General features: G+C 42.6%; 1 protein-coding gene across 3 annotated transcripts in view; it reads right to left on the minus strand.

Annotated features, from left to right (window-relative positions):
- Positions 1-12,091, minus strand: part of LOC138947677 (solute carrier family 49 member 4-like) — a 35,205-nt gene extending 23,114 nt beyond the window's left edge. The window contains exon 1 of one of the 3 annotated variants that reach the window (XM_070319203.1): positions 11,868-12,091. The gene's annotated coding sequence lies outside the window, so the exon portion shown is untranslated. Of the gene's footprint in view, positions 1-3,097; positions 3,119-3,193; positions 3,299-11,867 lie in introns of those variants that run through there. The other 2 variants (XM_070319204.1, XM_070319205.1) reach the window with 2 other exon arrangements.
- Positions 12,092-13,459: the final 1,368 nt, after the last annotated feature.

Raw genomic sequence — 13,459 nt, forward strand, 5'->3', positions numbered from 1 at the left:
AAACAAACAAAGTGCATTGCGAGTTAGTAGGTTGCTTTTGGCATACACTTGAGGTCCATGGTCTGGACCACAGAGATATAGAATATTCTGGTTTGCAAAGGTCAGTCTTTAAGACAGACAGACAGACAGACAGACAGACAGACAAGACAGACACACAGACAAACAGACACACAAGCCAAGACAAGCCAAGACAGACAGACAGACAGACAGACAGAGAAAGGCAGATAAATTCAGAGACAGACAGCATATGAATGACAATTCCTCTCTGAGGGCAATATACTGCGGATCCAAGATATTTGTTCATAAATGTCTTGTCTTCCAGAGCCTCTGCTATTTTGTTTGAAGTTTAATTCACGTGAAACAGACGCAAACACGCCCTTCGAGTTCCAAACAGAAGGGCACCTTTGTAAATTCTTTTGTAACAATATAAGCGTTTCAGGGAACGACAACGTCGACGACCACAACAACAACACAAAGACAACAACAACAACAACACAAAGACAACAACAACAACAACAACAACAACAACAACAACACAAAGACAACAACAACAACACAAAGACAACAACAACAACAACAACAACAACAACAACAACAAGTGTCTAGCTATCGAGTGACCCTTTTTCTGTATTGCAGGTTATGTGAAACGTTTCTGGCCTGGAGAATAGCTTGTAAGGCGACAACTCTTTTCCAGTTTACAACAGTGTGTGCATAATTAGGACAAGAATGTAAATAAGACGTCTTCTTGTCAACTTTAGATGGCATGAGTTTCGTGTTTGTGTGTCTTGTATGCAAACGTCAATGAAATATTCACCACTTATGACGAAAGCCAGACCGAGGTGTCAGGTCAGGTTTGCTCACAAAACCTAATGCAAATCGGATATGAAGATCACTTACAAAACGCACTAGCTCAATGTGATTTTCATGGACGGTGTCAACAACCTGCCCTGTGTACGTAAGGGCACGTGGTATTGTGCAGACACAGAAGCTACACCCCCCCCCCCTCTCTCTCTCTCTCTCTCTCTCTCTCTCAGAATCTCTCTCTCTCTCAGAATCTCTCCCTCTCTCTCTCTCTTATATTTCTTCTTGTTTGAGGGCCGGATGAAAAAAAGCATTGCTTATTCTGTCACCCTCGTAAAATAAATTTCAATTCTTCTTCTTCTTCTTCTTCTACGTTCCCGGCCATACATCTAGATGTCCAGTCCAGTGTTGAGTGCAAATCCCGCAGTCAGCCGCAGTGATACCGCTGTCCCCCACAGCTTTTCGCGGAGCTCCACTTCACTCGGCCACGTTTGGCGCCTCAGGGTGTCGAAGGTTGGACAGGCCTGCAGTACGTGCTCTGGTGTCTGGGGGCCTGTGTCACACGGGCATTGATCCGTGTGTGAAATCTTCAGGCGATAGAGGTGGAATTTCAATTCAATTCAATTCAATTCAATTCTCTCTCTCTCTCTCTCTCTCTCTCTCTCTCTCTCTCTCTCTCTCTCTCTCTCTCTCTCTCTCTCTCTCTCTCTCTCTCTCTCTCTCTCTCTCTCTCTCTCTCTCTTCCCTCTCCCAGTAATCTTGAACAACTGAAGGTCAGTAATTTCAGTTTTTTTAGTTTAAAGAAGTTGTTGTGTCCACTGTATTCATAAGTGTCACTTTACGCAATAAGGGCGTTGGTCGTCAACAACAACAAGAACAAGTCGCGTAAGGCGAAATTACTACATTTAGTCAAGCTGTCGAACTCACGGAATGAAACTGAACGCACTGTATTTTTTCACCAAGAGAGTACAGCCGCTTCGTCAATCCCCGCGTGAAGGAAATCGCTCACCTTCCACGTGCAAAACGTAGTGATATTGACACGCCAGATTAGCGCGGTAGCGTATTGTGCTAAGCAGGAAAGCGCGCTTTTCTGTATTCTTGTTAACTTTCGGAGCTTGTTTTGAATACAACCTATCATATCTATATGTTTTTTGGAATCAGGAAATGATAAAGAATAAGATGAAATCATTTTTGGATCGATTTCTTAAATTTTAATCGTAAGACTAATTATTCTTTCTTTCTTTATTTATTTGGTGTTTAACGTCGTTTTCAACCACGAAGGTTATATCGCGACGGCTAATTATTCTATTTTTGTTAATTGCGATCACATTTTAAGAGTAAACATAACATATGTATATATTTTTAGATTTAGAATGTGATGAAGAATACGATGCAATCAATTTTAAATCTGTTTGCGAAAAATTGATTTTAATGACAACTTTAATGAGCAAACTCATCAATTAATTTGTAAGCCTCCAAGCTGAAATGCAATACCAAAGTCCGGCCTTCGTCGAAGATTGCTTGGCCAAAATTTCAATCAATTTGATAAAAAAATGAGAGTGTGACAGTGCCGCCTCAACTTTTACAAAAAGCCGGATATGACGTCATAATAATAATAATGATAATAACGATTACTTATATAGCGCGTAAACCTCGTGGTGACAAGCCCAGAGCGCTTTACACTTACATAATCATAATACAAACAAGGAAAGAGAACTAAATCCGAATAAATGCAAACATGGTCACACAAAGACATTTATCGAAAAAATGAAAAATGCGTCTGGGGATATCATACCCAGGAACTCTCATGTCAAATTTCATGAAGATCGGTCCAGTAGTTTACTCTGAATCGCTCTACACACACACACACATACACCACGACCCTCGTCTCGATTCCCCGTCTTGATGTTAAAACATTTAGTCATTACTTGACTAAATGTAAAAATCGACGGTCCCAGTTCCAATACTGTGCGCGTTAAACAGACAATAGAACACGAGGAAAGATCAGGAATAGAAAGCTCTGGAAAATAAACGAAAGAATCTTCATTGGAGGGCACTAGAAAATAAACAAGAGAGGGTAATTTGCTCTGTATTATTAAGCGCTTTAAACTTTATTCTTGCGGATTAAAAACAACCAACTTGTTTTCGACGATCTAAAACTCAAAAAGAAACACGATCTGATTTCAATATAATAATTATTTAAACACAACAACAACAAAAAGCAAACAAAAAAAAACTGCAAAAAAACGGCCTCGTACGATGATGTTAAAAATAAACGTAGAAAAAAAAACCCGACCTGATTTCTATAGTGTGATATAAACACTCACAAAAAGCCCCATCAAGTTCTGATGAACTGTAGATACACAAATTACAAAACATTTAATAGCCTTACTGCACTTATCTGCTGATGGACCAACAATCAATCCATGGTGGAGACTACAAATAACGAGCACAGAAACATAGATCATTTACACAATCAGCCGCCTAAGTTCACATATATATATGCTCTAAAGTTCACATCTGTTTTGCACAGGTGCATGATGTCACCACTGAATGTTGTAACTGTGTTACGGGTGTGCATGCGTGGCTTGAATACAGTCAAACCCCAATTTTAAGACCTCCACAAACCTGAGAAAAACAGGTCTTAAAAAGGAGGGAGTCTTAAAAAGGGGGTAATTTTATAGAGGTTCTGAACAGAAAGTCCGAGAAAAAAGGTCTTAAAAGGGAGGAAGTTTTAAATTGGGGGGTCTTAAAAGGGGGGGTTCACTGTAGTGGCGCGTGATCAAGTCACGAGGCGGGTAACAGTTGACATGACTGTATGGGGTAGGCGGCAGGTCACTTGTTCAACGTTAGGTATAGGCCATGTAGGCTGTGCACATTTCACACACGCACATCTATATATATAAACGGCTACCAAGGATACCCGGTGTCACGATTTCATCTTTCGCCTGTGTACATGTTTCCCCCTCGACATATACTCAAGACTGAAATGTTGTTTCCTGGTAAAATTAAGAAGTGAAATTATTTATGGACGTAAAGCATGTCAGTTTCTTGCATGTGAAGAAAATTGGTGGTAAAATGTAATAGATTTCACCCCCAAAATCGAATTTTTCGAAAACGTGTACTGGGAGTGGTTACGTCCCTTGAGTAAGAAGGAAAACATTTTAGGATGAATCAAATTTCTAAGTTAAATAAAACAAATTGGTTAGACATATTTGGCCCCATGAATGTAAGGTACACAAGGTCGCTCATCAGTATTATCGAAGGGTGTTTTTTGTTCAGTGTAGAGTTTATACTCGATCAACGAGGCCGAGAAGCGAAATATCAACACGGCGAAAGATGAAAACGTCACACCGGCTCCCATCGAGACACAGCCAAATACCTACCCGTACCCAGTTCATCTTGAACACGCGGCCAGTAAGTACTGTAACTGACCTTGATACGGATCGATCCAAGGGGGGCAATCTCAGTCATCTCAAAGAGGGAAATCCAAACGCAATCCGCTTTGTTCGATTTTATGGGCTTGGACGATAGAGAAAAATAAGAAAAGCAAAAGCTGGAGTAAACCTGGACGAAATTGCTATCAAGAACGCAGATTTGATTTTTTCTGATTTTTTTTTTTTCCGTAAGCGCCATGTTTATCGGAGCAGGAAACTCTTCCAGAGTGAGGCCCCTTTGTTGATGCATGTCAACATCAGATGTGCGAGACGCGAAATTGTGCCGCAAATTCATGGCGCTTACGGCAAAAAAAAAACTCAGAAAAAATCAATTCTGCGTTCTTGATAGCAATTTCGTCCAGGTTTACTCCAGCTTTTGCTTTTCTTATTTTTCTCTATCGTCCAAGCCCATACAATCGAACAAAGCGGATTGCATTTGGATTTCCCTCTTTGAGATGACTGAGATTGCCCCCCTTGGACCGATCCGTATCAAGGTCAGTTACAGTACTGGCCTTGTGTTCAAGATGGTACCCAGTTACACACGGAAATGTGGGAGAGGGGGTGGGGTGTTGGGGGGCGGGATGTCCCGCCAAGACACAATCAAACACCCACACTTATATATATATATATATATATATATACAGAAAAGTTTATCATGCAGAAAAAAAATCCTCTCTCGGCTCACAAACAACTAAATAACTGACAACCCACGTACGCATGCAGATCGTGGGAGCAGAGTTGGAACATCTTATGAAAAAATCATGTGTAATTATGGTTTTGTCGCGAGAACGCTGAGTCAAAAGCTGAAAATAAGTCATTCTTATGGGCTTTCACGCAGAAGCCATTGTTAATTCGGACCTTTCTGATCTGCAGTCTCTAACTTGCGGGCATTGCTTTATACAAGCATCATAAATCAAATTAGGTGCAGAGTTTACAACAGTAATGAAATAAATCAAACCTTTCATCCGCATGCGGATAGGTCAAATGCACACACACAAAGAGAGAGAGAGAGAGAGAGAGAGAGAGAGAGAGAGAGAGAGAGAGAGAGAGAGACAGAGACAGAGACAGAGAGACAGAGAGACAGAGTCTGAGAGATAGAGAGAGTCTGACAGATAGACAGAGAGAGATAGACAGAGCAAGTTAGAGAGAGAGACATATATAGTCACAGAGAGAGAGAGAACTCAGAACGCAGAACTCAGAGAGAGAGAGAGAGAGAGAGAGAGAGAGAGAGAGAGAGAGAGAGAGAGAGAGAGAGAGAGAGAGAGATTGAGACACACAGAGAGACAGACAGACACAGACACAGACACAGAGAGACAGAGACACAGAGAGCGTTAAGTATTATAATACCGAACAAGTAAAGATGGTATAAAGGTAAGTACTACGAACTGTGACGGAGGCACTCACCCTGCATACCCCGCTGTTGCTAACCAATGACGAGATGCGACCGTTGTGATCTAAAAAGCTCTATTCGGATCATCTGCAAGGCTTACCCAAAAGGACTTAATTACTCAATAGTTAACGACCAGTGCAATGGTGTTTACACAATGTGTGATAAGAAACTTTAAGGCTGATACTGTGCCCTGCGTTACGCATACCGTGCCACGACCTTTAAAAGGTACAGTGACACCTGTTTTAAGACCTAATTAAATCTGAGAAATGCAGGTCTTTACAGAAAGAGGGCGTCTTTTAAATGGAGGTAAATTTAGTGACACTATGAAGAAACCCTCTGAGAATATGAGTTCTCGTAATATACAGGGCGTCTAATAACGGAGGGTCTTACATTGAGGTTCCATCGCACCGTGCTCCCCGCAAACGCTGTCATGTCTTCCGCCGCGGACGTGTCGAGGCTATCACGTGGAATAGGACATGTATCCTTCACCTGGACACCCGCTAAACATGAATAGCCTTGCTTCATTCTGTGCAGAATGGTAATTGTTTGCTGAATTAATTCAGCAAGTGCTATCATCTTCCGCCTCCGCACTGGACACTGCTGCCTCAAAGCACACCTAAGGAGGATAGGTGTAGCAGAGTCTGCCACATGTGACTGTGGAGAGGGAGATCAGACTCCAGAACATGTTCTCCAAGCATGTCCCCTCCTCGACCAACTGCGGATCCAGACATGGCCTGACCAAACAGATCTGAGGACCAAAATGTGGGGAGCACTGGAGGACCTGGAAAGAACGTCCATGTTCATGGCATCCTCCAGATTCCGAGTCTGACACAACCGTCGTACGAAGAAGAAGAAGAAGAAGAAGAATTCAGCAAGTTGGCATAGGTAGGTCTATGACTTACGAAATTAATTCAGCTGAAAAAGTTCACAGTGCGCAAGAAGCAACCAGTCTGTTGGTTTTGGTTATGTGTTTAATGATCAATATATACGATACCGATACATGCACAGCCTGGCGGGCACATTACGATTCATCTCTTTAAAGGATGCTCTTGTCCCATGTAAAAGCCTGAACAGATGTGTGGTGGTGAACATGTTTGCTTACACAAGAAGGGATGTATCTTTAAAGGGGCAGTGTCTCTGGGCTAGTCTCATTATTCTTAAAATAAATGTTACTCCCTTTACGAAAAAAGTACTCCCCAATTGCACGAGAAAATTACTCCCCACGACAGGTGAGTTCTGAGTAAACATTTAGTACAAAAATGTTACTCCCCTGTCGAATAAATAACGAATAAATCACTTCACCCTAACACGAGCAATTTTACTTCCCATGCCAGTTGTACGAAATTTGTACTCCCTTGTCCCCTGTTAGTCCTGGTGGGATGCGCGCGAAGGGATAATGCCAATATGTGATCTCGCGCTACATATTGGCATTATCCCTTCGCCCGCATCCCATTTTTGCATACGAGATTTTTACTGGAAATAAAAACAAGAAGAGCAAACGCTCGATCGAGTCACTTTCGCAGTTCTGAATATTATATGAGGCATCAGATGGACAGGAAGAAATTGCTATTCACAACACAATGAGTCACGTTCACATAAAATTTGAGCCCGGTCACTTTTATAGTTTCCGAGAAAAGCCCAACGTTAAGTTGTGTGTTGCCGAACAGAAAAGGCTAGTTATCTCCCTTGTTTTTCTGATAACGTTCGTAAAAGGCTACAGATGTAAATACTTTGATGTAAAGAATAATCCTACAAAGTTTCAATCACATCCGATGAACTTTGTCAAAGATATAAAATGTCTAATTTTTCCTTTGACGCTGCCCTGTGACCTTGAAAAAGGTCAAAGGTCAACGAAACCATCGTTAAAGTGTAGAGGTCATTGGAGGTCACGACTAAACAAAATATGAGCCCGATCGCTTTGATAGTTTCCGAGAAAAGTCCAACGTTAAGGTGGTGTCTACGGACGGCCGGCCGGACGGCCGGCCGGACGGCCGGCCGGACAGACTAACACTGACCGATTACATAGAGTCACTTTTTCTCAAGTGACTCAAAAAAATGGGGAGTAAAAATTTCGTGGAGGGAGTAATTTTTTCGCAACGAAATTTTTACTCCGGAGTAAATTTTTCGTGGAGTAAACATTTCGTGTTACACCGGTATCAATTTCTTCCAGCAGATTGTCTCTTAGTACGCTTCTACTCAAGTAAGGACGCCACGAACTCTGCAAGGTCGTGACATGATGGTGGACCATGGGCCCCTACTAGTATTGTACATAATTCTATTTCATCGCAGCTGTACTTTTGTGCAGTACTGTTTCAAATCATAGACCAAACTTAGAGGGAACTGTCTTCTCATGTTAGCCCCAACAGAGCTGTCTGGACCTGTGCTTGGGACGATAGCGTCTTTGAATGTGTAGACATACCAAAATTCAACGGCCTAGCTACCATCTAATATAGTAAACAAATCCCACTCTGCGCATAACGCACTTAATGTTGGTATGTGTTCAAGTTGAAGGATGATCTTATCTAGCATGGGCACATCTGTGGGATGTATTTCATTGATTACACAAGGACAGTACCTTGTAACGAGCTTATTGTCCGCTTATTCATTTATTCAAGTATCTATTCATCTATTTATTCATCGGTCTATTTTTGTGTGCTTATTGGTTGTGTTTTCTTGAATTACGAAATGTATTTCTTTGTGTTTGTCTTTATCTACTTATCTATCCCTCTATATTCACCTTTGAAGGCGTTTTATTCATTGAAATGTGTCCCTTCAAGTGTCTTCGGCCGGGATTTCAAATTACGTCTGATCTCATCTTTCTCCTTCGCAAGAACTTTCTGACGACAAATTTTATAAGCTTATCAAGCGCCTGTATTGCGAAAAAGGGCGCACACAGCGTTCAGGGCCGGACTACCGGGGGGGTTATGGGGGTTGCGCAACCCCCCCCCCCCCCCTAGCCTAAACATGTACCTTACTTATTTAATTTTTTTTATTATTGTTTATTTTATGCCGTTTCATGCAAGGAGCGACCATTTTCCTATCTCAGAATATGACCTACCCATCAGCTTCAGGGGGCTTCGCCCCCTGATCCCCTCAACGAGGGGGGTTCTAGGGTTTCTGGACCCCCCCCCCCCCCCCCAGCCAAAAATAAAAATATTGAATGAGGTATGCATTTCTTTATTTTACATTGAGTTTCAATTTTTGGGGTATTAATCAGTGACAAAATCTGCTGCCTGAAACTGGTAATGATCATCCTCAGAATGCACCAGATTGCACCATTTTGCATCCTTTTTTTCAAAATTTTCCGGGGGGGCATGCCCCCGGACCCCCCTAGCAAGCTAGGCGCTTCGCGCCGTCGGCTCGGCGCTTCGCGCCTTCACACCCATATCTTCACAATATACTTTTGAAAAAAAACACCCATAAAATGAACTGATCCGCCCCTACCGCCAGGGGGGACATCCCCCTGGCCCACCACTGGCAACCCCCCCCCCCCTCCTCTTCGCCTAGTCCGGCTCTGAGCGTTCACAGCGCAGCCAACACCCCCCCCTCCCCTAACCAACACGCCCCAGCCACTGCCATCTTCCGTTTCTCCTCTCGGGATCCCCTCATGTGACTGTGTCACACTGCAGACAGAGTGTGTTCACACAGGTATGCTATCCAGTGACACAACACCTGTCAGGTCTACACACTTCCTTACTCCAAAGTTATGGCTACTTTAAAGATACATTCCTTCACCTGCAAATAATTGTGTACACCGACAAAGATTTGTTCAGGTTTTTACATGGGACAAGAAAATCCTTCAACTTGGACACATACATACAATCAAACCCTGGATGCTCTCTGTGCACAGTGGACATTTCTTGCTGAATTAATTATGGCAGATTGACATAGGTCACAGTGACGCAATGAATTAATTATGGCAGATTGACATAGGTCACAGTGACGCAATGAATTAATTATGGCAGATTGACATAGGTCACAGTGACGCAATGAATTAATATGGCAGATTGACATAGGTCACAGTGACGCAATGAATTAATTATGGCAGATTGACATAGGTCACAGTGACGCAATGAATTAATTATGGCAGATTGACATAGGTCACAGTGACGCAATGAATTAATATGGCAGATTGACATAGGTCACAGTGACGCAATGAATTAATTATGGCAGATTGACATAGGTCACAGTGACGCAATGAATTCAGAAAAAAGTAAACAAATACATTAATTAAAAAAATCAAATAAAAATGGAAGCAGCTAAGTTGTTGATTTTAGGAGTATTGACCAGGTGTCAAGATGGTCCAAAGTACATAGCCAGGAAGGATTGATCGTGATAATTAACAACGCTAGCTTCACGAGAAGGATGGCATCTTGATGTAAGATCAAAGTCCAATTAAGTCACTACTGTGTGTCTTCACCACTGTTCCTTGAGGCTCTCACATATATTGAAAACAAGCTTACAGCCCACACGATTATACCTTTAGAAAAAACATCTTGAATATCAAAACAATCTTATCAGTATAATTATATGACAGCGTGGAAAGAGTAAATTTAGAACATAGCTCAGTTGCGGTCAACATCGTCAAGTAAAAGACGTGATCATATCACTGTTACGAATACAGATTCCGAATATTCCAGATAATGCTGTCTGTCTGTCTGTCTGTCTGTCTGTCTGTCTGTCTGTCTGTCTGTCTCTGTCTCTGTGTGTGTGTGTGTGTGTGTGTGTGTGTGTGTGTGTGTGTGTGTGTGTGTGTGTGTGTGTGTGTGTATGTATGTGTGTGTGTGTGTGCGTGTGTGTATGTGTGTGTATGTGTGTGTGTGCGTGTGTGTGTGTGTGTATTTATGCGCGTCTCTGTTTGTGCGTGTGCCCGTCTGTCTGCATGTGTCATTGTCTGTCAGTCCGTCGATCTACCTTTGGGCCCAGACTGCTTCACTCTCTCTGCTTCAGCGAGTCACCATGTGAAACTATGAGGCTGGACTTTTGAAACATTACTGTTTGTTCCCTTTATCTTACTGGGTGCCCCTCCGCCCCTCTTCAAACTCTACCTCTCCCCGTCCCACAATCCAATACTGACCGCTTTAAAGCCGATCTACTGAAGCTGTCAGTAAATGAAAATAAATCTATTGCAAGCCAGTTACAACCGCTTCAAAGCGGATATACTGAGAATGTCAGTACACGGAAACAGAAAATAGACCGACGATTATATAACAGTTGACTGTTTCACGGGGAAAGCCACTTCATCATACAATGTAGTTCGTGTCACATACAATGATACATACTCTTAAAATGCAACGCTGTGTGTGTGTGTGTGTGTGTGTTTGTGTGTGTGTGTGTGTGTGTGTGTGTGTGTGTGTGTGGTGTGTGTGTGTGTGTGTGTTTGTGTGTGTGTGTGTTTGTGTGTGTGTGTGTGTGTGTTTGTGTGTGTGTGTGCTTGTTTGTTTGTATTTGACTGAGTGTATGTCTCTATAATTACCTGTCTTTTAGCGTGCGAGTGTGTGTGTCAGTGTGTGTGTCAGTGTGTTTGTGTGTGTGTCTGTGTGTGTGTGTTTGTGTGTGTGTGTGTGCGTCTGTGTGGGTGTTTGTTTGTTTGTATTTGACTGAGTGTATGTCTCTAATTAACTGTCTTATAGCGTGCGAGTGTGTGTGTGTCAGTGTGTGTGTCAGTGTGTGTCAGTGTGTGTGTCAGTGTGTGTGTGTGTGTGTGTGTGTGTGTGTGTGTGTGTGTGTGTGTGTTTGTGTGTGCCTTGTTGTCAATCTGTCTATCTGTCCGTCTGTGCCAATGCCTGAGTCTAGCGGTCTTTAGTCAGTAGCTCAAACTTCCCACACATGTGTGCTGTTTCAGTCAATGTTTGTTTTGTGTCTGTGTGTACATGCCCGTCTAACGGAAACGTCTTTGTTAGAGTTTTGGGAACGGTGACAGGATTTTTTGAACGAGAGAGAGAGAGAGAGAGAGACAGAGAGAGAGAGAGAGAGAGAGAGACAGACAGACAGACAGACACAGAGACAGAGACAGAGAGAGACAGAGAGAGAGACAGAGGGAGACAGAAAGAGACAGAGAGAGAGAGACAGAGACAGAGAGACAGTCACAGCCTGAGAGAGACAAACAGACAGACACAGAGAGACAGACAGACAGGCAGACAGACAGAAAAAAGACAGACAGAGAATAATGGTACGACATGGAAATAGTTAACAAACAGAAAACTGTGTTACAGGGTTAAATAAACAAGCTCACTCACCTTTCGTCACAGTCCATCAAGTCCACGACCCTACAGAAGAACGTCTCGTACACACTTTGAACGCTCACTTTTCCTCTGACACACCTGAGACTAAAACTGAAATGGCGGCCAACACAGAACACTTGGCAGTGTGTCGTCTGTGAGCGTGTGCTTGATTTGCTAAACACGCAACAACCCCTTCTTGTGCAACCCTTCCTTTTTCCGTGAATGACACATGAAGTCTCCCACTACGCTGGGAAAAATATATTTCTGCTCAGTTAAAAACTATGACAACTGTACGACGCAAACGTGTGCTTTGTCTTCTTTTTGCCCCTTCAAACTTCTTTATGCACCCCGTATATTCAAGGATGTACGAAGCGTGCGCCGTCGTTCCCGGACTTCCGAAAAGTTGCCTCCGCGCCGCGATTGTTTGCTTGGGTGTGTTCAAAACATGTCACCAAATCCTAACAAAGACACCCATCACATGATGTCTTCCATTTTGTGTTTGAAGTAAGAGAAGACTTTGAAGTTTAACATTGCATTGTTTTAAGGTAGTTTTTATGGTAATTTAATGAACAGAAAACGAATCTTCTTAAAGACCGTTATAATTTCTCTCCTTTGTTTGTGTTTGATGGTTCATTTAAAAAACCTAAATGATTCTAAACCCTGAATGACATTTGGTCTTGAAACATTGGCTATTCCGTGACACATTTGGCAACTTTCAGTGGAATAATTGATTGTGTACCTGTGGTTTCCATCGCGCGGCGGCAATTTTATTTCCAACCAGACGTCGCGGAGGCTCTCTTCCACACAGTTTCGACTGCTTCATTTCTTTTTGTATTTGTGCGCAATACAGACCGTTTTGGATGACGATACTTCACATATCAACGCAGGACATATCAATAAACATGATAGTGTGGCTTTTCATGTAATTTATCGACAAAGAGGCGTGTAGGATGGCTTGAAAGTGGACGAACATGCTTGAATGAGGACAGATCTACACCAAATCGGTTCGTATGTTCGTTTACGTGTATATTTCTCGTTGAAAACCACACATGTACTAGATACACACCTTACTCATTGCAACAACCATAAATTTAAGCAGAACGTGGTTTCAAAGAGACATATTTTGCTTTGAAAGGGGGACACTTATCGTGATGTTGGCGGCAACGCTTTGTTTACACGTGGCGGCGGCGCGCTCTCGATACAGCCGAACATACGGCGTGCTATGTGTCTTGTCGTTTCTTGTTCTTTCTCTTTGTAAGGCTCTGTGCTTTAGCAATGAGAGAGAGAAACGAGAAAAACGAATCAGCAATGACTTTCAATGGCTGGAATATTATATAACCCGTCGCGATATAACCTTCGTGGTTGAAAACGACGTTAAACACCAAATAAAGAAAAGAATATTATATAACGACGGAAGCGAAGTTGAAAGCACACGTTGGCGTCAACTTGAGAGTGCATACTTTTAAACGAGCTACAGTCACAAACATCACTCACCAATCCCCTGCTGAGCTGCGCAGAGAGTGACCTACAAACAAACTGCGTCCTCGATGTTTGCGGTGCGCATGCTGCAGGGCCGGATCTGGGGGTGGGGGGGGGGGGTGGGGGGT

This window comes from Littorina saxatilis, linkage group LG14, assembly GCF_037325665.1.
Source record: "Littorina saxatilis isolate snail1 linkage group LG14, US_GU_Lsax_2.0, whole genome shotgun sequence".
NCBI classification, from domain to species: domain Eukaryota; kingdom Metazoa; phylum Mollusca; class Gastropoda; order Littorinimorpha; family Littorinidae; genus Littorina; species Littorina saxatilis.